The sequence below is a fragment of the Boleophthalmus pectinirostris genome, unplaced genomic scaffold, assembly GCF_026225935.1.
Source record: "Boleophthalmus pectinirostris isolate CB_2022bp ecotype Guang Dong unplaced genomic scaffold, ASM2622593v1 HiC_scaffold_1, whole genome shotgun sequence".
Lineage (NCBI taxonomy): Eukaryota > Metazoa > Chordata > Actinopteri > Gobiiformes > Gobiidae > Boleophthalmus > Boleophthalmus pectinirostris.
The window spans coordinates 17,556,933-17,570,186 of NW_026570970.1; the positions used below are offsets into that span (position 1 = coordinate 17,556,933).

A 13,254-nucleotide genomic window follows, 5' to 3' on the forward strand; every position below is an offset into this window, starting at 1 on the left:
CTTGTTGACAGCTAACATCTTGTGTCATCTCTGGCTCTGTTCTGCAGTTTTAACATTATATTAGATTAAACAAATCTATCTTGCGTTTATTTAGTGCCATCTGTTTCACTGCTAAGAAATAAATGGTCACATTTTTCTATAGCGCTTTCTCCACCTTTAAGGCACTCAAAGCGCTTTACAACAAGGAACCACTCACCCATTCACACACCAGTGTAGGCAAAGTGTCATGCCCAAGGACACAACAACAGAATTCATTTGTGGGAGCTGGAATCACACCAGCCAACCTGTGGGTCAGTGGATTTGACCGCTCAACCTGTGATGTTTTATGTTGAGAGCTGGAATCGAACCGCCAACCTTCAGATCAGTGGGCGAATGCTCTACCAACTGAGCTACTGCCACCTGTGGTAGAAACCGCCCCAAGTACCTTAAAAGCATGCTTTCTTACTGAGATTAAGCTTGCATCTCCACAGATCTAACCTGTAAATGGAAAATCTCTTTCAGTTTTAATGCATACTGTGGAACTTTAGCCAGGCTGGTGCCACCTAGTGCCTCTACTCAATTTAATTTCTCTCTAGCAACTAGGTCAGGAATCGGAATACACTAGATGGTTCGCAAAAACCCCGGAAGTGCAAGTCTGGGCACCAGCCAATTAGTGAAGAGCTATATATTCAGTGTTGGCAACGATTTCTGAGATCGAGGATTTAAAGCCGGAACAAAGAGAATGTTTGGTGAATTTTATCAAGGGAAAGACGTCATTGCCCTTCTTCCTATAGGATTTCGGAAAAGCTTAATATACCAGTTAGCACAGTCAGTGGCACATTACATACATCACAACCAAATAGCAGTGATTTGTTAAATAAACTTCCTGGGGTGAAGGAAGTCTGGGAGTCCCTGCTTCTACGAAGTGAAACCGTCTGATGAATCAGGCTAGTGGAACTTTCCAAACAAAACAAAAACATCTCCACAGAGTCAAGCAGGTGACAGAATCTCCACCTGAAAAGTTGCAAGTGCAGGATATATACATTATGCTCAAGTACCTATAGAAATAAATTAAACATAAACATAAAATAATGCTTATATTTAGAAAATACACATTATTTTGCATCATCTGCGCTACTCTACATGGGGTTGGTGTGAGCCCACTATCTACTGGAAAGAGCTGGAATAAACCATGGAAAAATGTAGCCATAAGGACATGATCAAATGCTAAATATAAGCAGCACACAGTTGTAATGGACGCAAATTTCACAACTTCAAATCTTCAAAATGAGGGGATGATTTATGGTCTGAAAAACTGCGCAGAAGACCTCCGGGTTTCTACCTGTGATGTGATAATCCATGGAAAACTGAAACAGAGTGATTTATGAGGCTCAGATGGCCTTGTAAGCAGGATTAATAAAACATGCATGAATGAAGGTAAATATAATTCCAGGTATGTTTTGAAGAGGGACTAACATTATAACATGAATAAAAACTCCAAAGGGTACATTTTGCAGGTGTCCTGTGTGCTAACCTTGATACACTGTAGTCAGATAAAAAGAAAATTGTAACTATTAGCGGGCCTGTATCTTCTTTTTGTTTGTTTCTGACTTAATAAAAATGCCTTCACACAAAGCTCCTTCTACCAATATTTTCTAAAAGTAGTTATTTGGGGCAACAGTAACTCCACTGATGTGAAGATTGGCAGTTTGAATTCCACTCTCAACATAAACATCATTGGTTGAGTTGCGATGAATGCTGTCATTGTGTCCTTGGGCAAGACACTTAACCTATCTTCCCCCAGTGTGTGTGTACATTGGTGTGTGAATGGATGAGTGGTTCCTTCTGGTAAAGCACTTTGAGCACCTTGAAGGTGGAAAAGCGCTACATGAAAATGTGACAATACCATTTGCAAAAACAACACGACTGATTCAGATTGCTTATATTCTTTTGAAATGTATGAACTATGTGGAAACATCTGCCTTTGACAATCCCAGACATTTCACTGTCAACATCAGAGTGATGGGACTAAGTGGGCTGAAATATGGTATGGTTCAAAGTCAGGTAAAGGATCTTTAATATTTTAAAAAATGTAATATCTACAGCAGATATTCACTTTGCCTATACCTACAAAACATGTATTGACTGAAACACTGTGAGACGGTTACACTGACAGGAGTTTGCAAATGTTGATTAGTGTTCTTAATATCCCAGCCATCTTCAAATCTCATTTAATCCACTTTCCACAAATAAACCTCCGGCCTTGAGTCAAGCAAACAATTCTCATTCATATTGATTTCTTTGCAACATGCTTTCATTTGTATCAATATTTTACATTGTGGATTTATATTGTACTAATCAGTGTAAAATTGTTTTAAAATGTGCCCAGTCTGCCATTTTCATACTTCATTTTGCACCATGGCTAATGGCATTTTGCTGAGAGTAGCACTATAACGGTGTCACACATGGCCACACAGTGGATCCCCGATGGGCCCAGAGCACAGTTGTATCTTCTGCTGCACTATCAGCTCTTTCCACTCAACTCTCCTCCACCACTGACATCTGATACAAATTTAAAGGTTCCACTTTCCTGATGGTTGGATCTGCCACCTGCTAGTCTCCATGAGATGTTTGCACAGCCTGGAATCTTGTACAGTATGGAATTTAACTCCATCTTTACAGCAATCAAACAATATCACTTCATTTGTCCCTGAGGGACAATTTAAGCACATGGAGCAGTAAAATAAAACTATAATAGAAAAGCTCAAACAAAAGTCTCAACAGGTAGGGTCATCAGATCCACTGTCAGGGCAAGGTGAGTAACAGCCTCCAGGACAAAAGTGTTCCTCCTCTATGTCCTGCAGCATCACAGCAGCCTCCAGGGGGAGCCAGGGGAACTCTAGAGACAGGAAAAGCCTCTTTTAAGCCTAACTCTCACTTTGCTCTGTGGTTAAGGTGGGTGAAAATAGACCATTCTCTGGATAGTTCCTCTGGAAGGTCTTTAATACTTGGTGTAAAGTTTATTGGTGTAAAATGCAGCATTTTAGAGTTAGCTGGCTAGTATAGTTAGCTTCTTTGAACCGCACAAGCTGAGCTTGTTATTTTGGCAAAATCCCCAAATATTACAATTTTACCATAAAAAAAAAAAGGTTTAAAAGTTTTGTGTAATTTTAAGGTTTCTTGATTTATTATTATATTTTTTCTTCCAGATAAGTTTTGTCATGCCCCAGGATATGAAAATAATCTACTAAGTACTTACCCACAAGTGAAGAAGATTTGCCCACTTCACATTCTCCTGATAGTTTAATCCTGCCTTGAATTTTTTATTATTCAAAACAGTACCAGGCCCAGTAATCCTCACACTTACATGTTTTTTTGTGTGTGTGTTTTCTATTTGCTACTAGTTTACTCACCACATTGACAAGTGCCATGTTGAGATCATCTGTATTCAGTGGTCATAATGCAGTGCCTCTACAGTACTATTCCCACTACAGCTCTGTGTGGAGGGGTACAATGATTTTTAGGATAGTTGCTTGTTTATTTACCTGTGGCGCTCGTGTAACCAGTGTCAGCTCTCCCCCTCCGGCACACGCTTCACACGGCTGGATAAGGATTCCTCTGGTGACACGTTCAGCAGAAAACTCAGCAATCACCAGCGTGGAAAAAATACATTTGCATTTTCTTATCGCTCCATAGTCACCTGCTACAGCCAAGTGAGCAGTGTGCCCCCATGTGACGCACTTTATTTCAACATTATCTGCTAACTAGTGTATACTCTGAATATTAATGCATTCACTTAACATGTTGTAAATGATGTCCACATAGATTTAAAGCACAAAACTCATAAGGATGCAGGATTAATTATTCAGATATACTATTTTAGAGTTCACAATGTTGGTTAATAATTCATGGTCTATCCTGCATTTTTGAACCTGCAGTACCTGAGTTTGAGGGGATCCACCAACAGTATATAAAAAAAATATAAAAGTCCAAAAAGAGCACAGGCTCGTGGGAATCTCAAAATGATGAGAGGTGAGCACAGCGCAGGGTATGCTCAAGATGCATAAAATCATAATGTGTGCTGGTATAAAAAATAAAAATAAAACAGACTATTTATAAACATGCGGTTTCAACAGGCAGTAGAGATGACTAAGTCCAGTGTGTTAGTGTTTTCTATTCTTCCAAATTCAATCCTCTCATATGGCTTTGTAACCTTTGCCTCAGCAGTCCATAAAGACTAATGGGCTGAACTTTCACTTCAGTTTGATCGATGCAATCAAAGCAGGACAAATTGCAGTGTTCAGAACACATTTCCTTCCCTTTAATCAAAGAGTTGATTGCAATTTCAGTGTTTTCTTCTCCCATGGGCGCTGTCTCCCACTGGTTACAGCACAGTTAGTGCACACCTAGCTACTGGCTAACACATCAAAGTAACAGAAAAGAGTTCGACACTGAAGGCCCAGTTACCATAGAAACGCTGTGTATAGTCTTATTATTAGGACAGGAGCATATTACCTTCATTAATCAAGTTAAGTGCCTCTCAATAGAGCACCAACACCTGCTGCTGATGCAGGTGGCAGAGCACCTTGGGTTTATGGACGGTAAACTTCCCCAGCAGCCTGTAGTGTAATTATGATCAGGCATTATGAATGTTTAAACAAACAGTCACGCATGCATGGACACATCAGACATACTACATGTATGGCCCCGCTGTGCCCAGGGGAGATGACTTTGTGTGTCACACGAGACACCATCAAATATTCACACTTGGCTTTTCCTGTTCTCAGAGAGGGGCGTCCTTGGAAGTCTGACATCTCCTGTATAATTAAGTTGTCCGGATTAGGAAAGGCACGAGTCTAATCAGAGACAGGATGGGGCGATAAGCATTAAGCCACAAAGACAGGAATTATTAAAGAGTTCTTTTCTGATCAGGAGTCCCACGCCGTGTGAGGAGCAGAGAATGAGGTCAGCCAGTGGAGCTTTCCTCAGACAATACATTAAAGATGGACCTCTGTCAGCCTTAGAGAGCCGCACTGACGCTACAGCAGAAGAGTCAAGAATGGGAAAAGAAAACAGCACATCTGCACAATTTACACTATTAATAAATCATTCTCTGCATAGAATTTTGCTGAGAAAAATGCTTATATTACATTTTAACAAGGGTTGGAAAGATGGGAGTCTGTTTTCTAGGCCAAGGGGGTTAGAATTTATTTGTTATGCATTTATTTTAGTTCAGATTGTAATAAATGCTTTGTGTAAATGTGGTAAATTCTTCATCCACGTTTTAAGTTTTGCTGCATGAGTTGTTGCACACTTGTCTAGAGTATGATATGAATGTAGTCCTGCGACTCTCGCTGCTTGAGCAGAGATAGATGGATAGTAATATAGTAATAGCATGTCTCACTAAACTAGCAATCTCTAATTTCAGAGGAAACTGTGTCTGTGACGCATAGCCCACCATAGACTTGATAACTGGAGATTTGTGCACGCTAAACTATAGATCTGTAAATGTGAAACTAGTGTTGTGTGTAAAACAGATTTGTGCATCTGTAAAATGCTTTTTTGTGTACATTTTTTGAGCAGTTCAGTGTGTTTATAGTGATAATTTTATGGCTATCTTATTTTTGTGCACACATTGGGGATTTAGGCATACAACTACCTAAAGTCACAAACACATTATTATAGACAAATCAAAAATTACAATTGTGACTACATTAAAGGGCCCATATTACGCTATTTTCTAGTCTGTTATAGTCTTGTTTCCTCATCAAAAACAAACTTGGAGTTGTGTTTTGTGTTTTTACAAGGTGGAACCGCATTTTGAGTTTTGCAGATGTATACAGACTAAAAATACAGGATTACTCAAATGTGTGAATGAAACAAAACACAACTCCAAGTCTGTTTTTGATTTAGTTTAGTGTATTTATTTAATGAGACAGGGACAGTGCACAATATACATTAACCTTAACAGGGGAGATGCACTGTACCAGGTTATAGCACCAGTGCTAATTTCCACCTGTAGTCCCTGGGCAGGTTGATGTTATAGTTCATAAAATCAAACATACAAAAAGAAGGTCTTTATAATGCGCTAACAACATTCTTACATGGCTAAAAGCTCTCAAGAGTCATTGTGCATAATATAGGACCTTTAAGTCAAGCCCAAACTGTGTATAAATACTTTGAATGAATTTTCTTCAAACAGCTAAAGCACTACATGACTCCACTCAGCTTCTCCCTCTGCTCATGGGAGGAAATGTTCAATAGCGATGCGTAGCAGAGCACTGTGTTTTGCAGTGTCAGACCAATGTGAATGCACTGTAAAAAGCATCCATTATTAATACACAAGGAAGTCAGAACACTGGAATGATTTTAAAATTCCTCCCGCTCTTTGATCAGCTGTCTCCTCCAACATGGCTCTGTGTGGAAAATACAGGGGGGTATTGTAGTTGTCTAGAGCAACGCCGTAGTGTATTGGAGATTTGTTGTCTGTAATTAGCATCTTAGTACATCTTGATACCTGATAATGTAATTAATCTTTATGAAAGCGTTAGCACATCACTTCATATTTGTCGAACAGGGTAATTCCAGTCTAATTACAGGCTCCATGTGAACTTCTATTAACACACAATCACAGTGTGCACTTAAGCCAGGCCCCTTTGAAATAGGCTAGTGGACGCTGATAGCATTATCTCATAATAGACTGCTCAAAGTATGTCGGTCCATTTTAATAGATAAGGTTTGTTCTGTGCATTGCAGTATTTTCTGCTCTATTTGACATTAATTGCTCTGCACATAGTTTTAAATATCCCCTTGAAATCATTTAAAAACACCATGCAAAATGAGCATTAATGAGGAGACCACTTGGTGTAGTTATGTTATGTAATGTCCAAGTTTCAAGCAAGGAACCGCCGGATGTGATTAAATATAGGCCATTAAAATACTTTTATGTGTCCTATAAACATAAACAAATACTGAGAAAGTATGTAAAGCTATTTTTCCTACTTAAATTTAAATGTATTTGAGATGATCTGCAATGTCATTGTCAAGCGGGTCCTCAAAATCATTATAACAAAAAATACAGATACAGTAGAGCAGACAGGAGGCTACATAAATTAAAAATAAAACAGATTAAAAAAAAAACAATAAAATCAACACAACCATGCACACACACTCACTCACACTTAACTGTTAAAGGGACAGCTCGGAATTTTAAACATAGGACCTCATTTCCTAGTGAGCCAGAGTGTTGGAGACGTGTGGAGACCCTTTTTAAAATATTCCATCCAGTCCTTGTATTTGCAGAGGTCACTGGTGCTAGGCTAGTGCATGTCAATGGGCCATAGTTAGCCTCCCACTAAAAACTAAAAAACAGTCTTACCCACTCCACAAAGCACCCGAAGCAAATTTATTATTACACCAGACTGTCGATGTGAATGTCTGCGTCAACAGAATAATGTTTGAAATAAAACTAACCTTGTATCACTGCATGTTGAAGGACTATTTTCTCATATATCAGTCCGCTGATGCCAAATTTTCTATCAGGAAGTACAACTTGCTGCTGCTGCTCAGACATGAATCCTTCAAGTGCAAGGTTGGTTTTTGGATTCTAAAATTATTCTATCAACACAAACATTTACACTGACAGTCTGGCGTAATAACAGATTTGCTTTGGGTGATTTGTGGAGTGGGTAAGACTGTTTTTAGTGGCAGGATAACTATGGCCATTGACATGCACTATCTTAGCACCAGCGACCTCTGCAAATACAAGGACTGGATGGAATATTTTTAAAAAAGTGTCTCCAACACTAGGAAATGAGGCCCTATGTCCAAAATTCCAAACTGCCCCTTTAAAGACAGAATAAGTAATGTATGAACAAAAACTGATTTACTTATTTTGAATTCATTATCACCATTTATATTGTCACTCTTTGTTATTATAATATATTGTGATGTGCGCACTATTTTGATCAAATAATTTCCCTTGTGGACCAATAAAGTTTGTCTAACTCTAAATAATATGTGGCTAATATGAAAAATCTGTAATTTAATTTTGGCATTAATTACTATTTATTCAGTCCTTATTAATGTCTAATTCCACATAGGCTTATTCTGCTATTAGTTAGACATTTACGCTTTCCTATTAATACAGTCCTTATTACTGCTTATTAATATGATACTAGGCAATTTTTGTATATGAATTATGATTCTAATAAGCTGATGTTGTTAAGGACTAGTAGCACAAGAAATGTAGTTTTCACTTATTTGCACCAAAAGCTTATTAGAATCATAATTCATGGACAAAAATGGCCTAGTATCATATTAATAAGCAATAATAAGAAGTGTATTAATAGGAAAGTGTCAATAAATGTCTAAATAATAGCAGAATAAGCTTATGGGGAATTAGACATTAATAAAGGCTGACTAAATACTAATTAATGACAAATTAATAATTTACAACTATGTTAATTAGCAGGTAGTTAGATGTTAATAAGTGTACCCTAAAATAATGTGTTACCAAATAATCTTACCCATACCATGAAAAGCTTGCATCAAAATTACTCATGACTTACACTCACACCTTTTTTTTGTGAATGACAGTCGCCTGCTGCTCTTGAATTGCTCTTGTATTCTTTGCAGCTATGGGAGAAACTCAAGGACAAGTCCACCTACATAGTCAAAGGGTTTTCTGTGTTAAAAGTTAAGCCTGTCTTGTGACTCATCTGTAATTAACATTGTCAAAGACGTTCCCCCGTGGATTTTAAATATTATTTTAATGAACGTCACCATCATTAATTTTCTGCTGGAAATACATATTCATGGTCTGTCCTAACTCTGCGGGGCACTGGCAAGACAAAGTGTGCTCAGATCTGTCAAAGAGGAGATTTTGATTTTGATGTGAACAATATTTTACACATTAAAGGTGCATTGTGTAACTTTTCTGATGGAGGGTTCGTCAAATGCTTTTCTCTATGGAGATGTTATACACTTGTCTGGAATGTTTCACAGTATGGCATTAAACCTTTTTATCTTCATAGCAAACCACACCAAGTTACTGGTCAGATCTGTGAAGTGGCAACGCTGCTCAATCCGTGCATCATTCATTCAGTTGTTTTTCAAAATAAAACCAAAAATAAGAAAATGAAAAAAAAAAAAAAAAAAAAACAATTTTCTTCATTATTTGTCTCCAAAACCAAAATGAAAAAATGGATAACGATTTGTATTTTCAGTTCTTGATTTTGTGTGAAATGAATAATGGAAAAAATTGATAACGGCCGTTTCCTGTTTACGTGACTTAAACTGAGATGCCAGACTGAACCAGGACTAAACCAGGACTTAACCAGGACTAAACCAGTCTCAGTCCCGGTCTGGTCCCAGGTTTCAGTCCCAGTCTCAGTCCCAGTCTTCAGTCCCAGTCTCAGTCCCGGTCTCAGTGCTGGTCTCAGCCCTGGTCTCAGCCCTGGTCTGATCCTGGTCTCAGTCCCGGTCTCAGGCCTGATCTTGTTCCGGTCTGGTCCTGGTCTCAGTCCTGGTCTGGTCCCAGTCTGATCCCGGTCTGGTCCTGATCTCAGTCCTGATCTCAGTCCTGGTCTCAGTCCTGGTCTCAGTCCTGGTCTCAGTCCTGATCTTGTTTTGGTCTGGTCTGGTCCCAGTCTCAGTCCTGGTCTCAGTCCTGGTCTCGGTCCTGGTTCAGTCCTGGTTCAGTCCTGGTCTCAGTCCTGGGACGCAAAAGTCCAGCATTGCAGTTTAAGTCACGGAAACATGAAACGGCTGTTATCCATTTTTTCATTTTGGTTTTGGAGACAAATAATGAAGAAAATAGCTGTTTTTTCATTTTCTTATTTTTGGTTTTATTTTGAAAAAACTAATGAACGAATGATACACGGATTTTGCTCACTGTAAGAACACTTGTTTTTCTAGGTATTTTTGAGCTAGAAAATTACCTGTAATTGAATAAACATAGTACAACTTTAAAAAATAGGGCATAAATTCATACCAACTGTATCCAATATGTCTTCCACTGAAACATGCTTACAGAATTTGACCCTTTGATTTACTTTCAGCTTCGTGGATGTGCTTATCTGTCCCGGCCCAACGCTGTCCCACTGAGCCGATCTTACATCAGCGGTGCTCTGAGCTGAAATAATCGGCGAGATAACTATGACTGAGGAGCAGCAGTTATGTAATGTAGCTGGACTAATTTGCTACTGTCATCTTGAACTCGTCTCAAAAGGGAAAAAGAACACATAACGGTAATGAGCATTTAAACGTGCCTCTGTTTTTCTGCGATACCCACGCCTTCTGCATGGAGGATGATATTAATAGCACAGCAGAGTAGCATGCAGTCAGATCAGAGGATTAAAAGCTTTAATTGAGTAAATCTTTTTCGTTGTTAATGTGTATTTCTTACTAACTGGATCTGTGAAACTTCAAGGATTCCAGGTATTCTGCGCTTCAAGGATTAAACCACCTGGCAGGTTAGGATCTCAAAGTGGATAATTGAAAACATTCTGAAATTTAGACTTCATGACTAAACCTTTATTTTATGGAATTATTGTTGTTAAAATATGAAAATTTCAAACTTGATTTTGATACTAAGGAAAAAATGGAATACTCAGTACAAATTTGGATACCACAGTGATGAAGAAAATAAAAACAGACAATAGGATGTAAATTTCTGAATAAATTAATAGTATTCCCTGTGGTTCTACACTGGTATTTTCGATAGTATGATTAAAGTATTGATTACTATCTGAGTTTCAACCCCAGAAGAAATATATCATTCTACTCTAATGCCTTAAATCTTTGTGATGTTTTACAATAGATAACCATTCTAACCAATATCAGATTTTTACATCCATTGTAAGGTCTTTACCTAAATAGTTGTTCTGTAGTACTTCTGTATCTGTACTCAATGACAACTTTTTTTGCAGAGGGGGAAAGAGGGATGCATTTGTTTGAGTGGAAATTTGCCTATCAAAGCTGGGAATGCCAGTGCCAATGCCAGGATAGGTTAGAAAATTTGGGGTGTCCATTAATATTTACTCGATTACAATTTAATAATGCCACTTTTTATACACACTACATTGCAAATATTTATTTTACTGACATATTAAATGCATATATACTGAGCAATTTTAGAGTCAAATTAGAGACCTAGACCTACATAGTTTGTTTCTATTTGTATATATTGGACTGTATTTGACACCCTCTTGGTACAAACAGGCCTTTTTGTGGGCCATTTGTTTATTCAGCTCAGCCTTCACTACTGTTGTTGTCTATGTAATTATTATTATGCATCTAGAAACCAGAGAGATACATGACAGCTCTACACAGAATGTACATTCATGAAGAGACTAACATCAGTGCACTGTCAGAAAGATGCACTTACAATACAGCCTGATGTGTCACAAATGTTTCCTTAAACACAGCCCTGCGTTAGAACAGCTCGTTCACACTCCCTTCTCAAATGCAAATCAAAACCATGTCTGAAGTAATGTCCTGTATTTCTTTGAAGCGGAGCAGGTCCAGAACAGACACATGTTCCTTCACTTGTGTTTAATAGTGTTGATATTCCACTGACACTGTCGTTCATTCATAAACACACAGATGAGGCGGGCTCCACCCTGCCCCAGTCGCTCTAACTCCACTGCTCCATCCAGATCCTCCATTTCACACAAACTAGCCCTGAAACTAGCTCACTGTTTGATTAAATGACGGCCTGTATTTCTGACTAACATTTAATTATTACAAATGTGAAACCACAAACAATGACTTGTTGCTAAAAGCGATTTATTTTTAGGCACTTGTGTTAAAAGTTGGCACTGCTGTTGTTGTCTCCTGCTGTACATGTGCACTTACTTGGAATCGCTCCACATATCTGATTCCCATGGATGATATTGGTTTATTCAGTGCTGTTTGAGCAGGCTGTGGTCCTCAGTACGCATGCACAAACCTCTAAAACATCCGGCTGGCCTCCATAGTTGTAAGAGAGCATGTAGAAAGCCACGCTCTGAACATGTGCCTCCAGGCCTCTGTAGAAGGGCAAAACAACACAAGTCAATGAGACGTACGAACCGGACCACTGAGCAGACTGCAGCAATCGAACTGTGGTTGTTGCAGTCTGCTTGGTGACCAGAAGAGTGTAGTAAAGGACATCATGACAACAAACATGTTTCAAACAGATAGAAGTGAAGGGAAAATGGGAATATTTGGAGATAATTCAAAACTTTTATGATTTTAGATCGTATTGGGCAACCACTGCTTGCCTTGATCGCCCTAACCACACGCCACTGAGGGATGCAATGATCCTGCTTTTTCGTTTCCAATAACGATCTCAATACTACAGCTTTATGTATTGAGATTGAAAACAGCATTATTTTCCTTTACACAAAAATATAATAAGACAAAACTGATCCAAATGTGTTAATTATGTCTCAAGTAACGAGAGAACAACATTGTATAAATAGAAATTCAAACATTATGAGACTTTCTGAGCTGAGAATGACCAGCTAATAGTCTAATTACACTGATTAGTATATCCATCTAATATTTGGAAGCCGATATCGGGTCCAGCAAATTTTTCAGTATCAGTGCTGATCCGATAACAGTGTTGAACAGTGTCGGTGCGTCCCTATAAGAACCCACATTATAATAAAGTCCAATCATACAGACAAGAGCAGTAACCTCCCTGCCACAAATAGACATGTACTACCTCAAATCACTAAAATTATGAAGAGAGACAGTTGCTATTCTTTTCTGATTGTTTTTCATATCAGAAAAACAATAAACAGCCCTGAAAACAAGATCTGAGTGAGGCTACATAAGGTCCCTCTGGCACACGGCCTAGATTTGTTGACAATTGGCAGCGCACTGTAGCTCTTGGGTTATGTCACAACATTAAATATTGAATGTCCCTTTCCACAGACACTTTTACTTTTTCTGGCTAATTCCGCAAAGTACATCAATCATAATCCAAGCCCGTGTTAAATCCCTTGTGTTTCCAGGTGAAGCAGGCTTACCCCATGATAAATGAGGAACCAAGTGGCAAATCCAGGACTTGGTTAAGTTAATAAAGGTCTATCAATGGACGAGACCGGAGCTGAATGCAAACTCTCCCCTATCAGTCCCTGCAGCAGTTCTCTTTTAGCCCCGCGAGTGTGTCCTGAATGCTAAACGTGGGCCACAGTATTGAGCGCCACTGAAGGGTTTACAAAGCGACAAGTGGCCAAGGAGAAGTGCGAAAGATAGTGAGCCATCGGCACAGACACATGGCGA

General features: G+C 38.7%; 1 long non-coding RNA gene across 1 annotated transcript; it reads right to left on the bottom strand.

Moving 5' to 3' along the window:
• Positions 1-11,752: 11,752 nt before the first annotated feature.
• LOC129409011 (uncharacterized) lies at positions 11,753-13,254 on the bottom strand. The gene is made up of 2 exons (XR_008632236.1): positions 12,999-13,254; positions 11,753-12,011 (listed from the first exon to the last, which is right to left on the bottom strand). It is a non-coding gene; the product is annotated as an uncharacterized LOC129409011 (long non-coding RNA).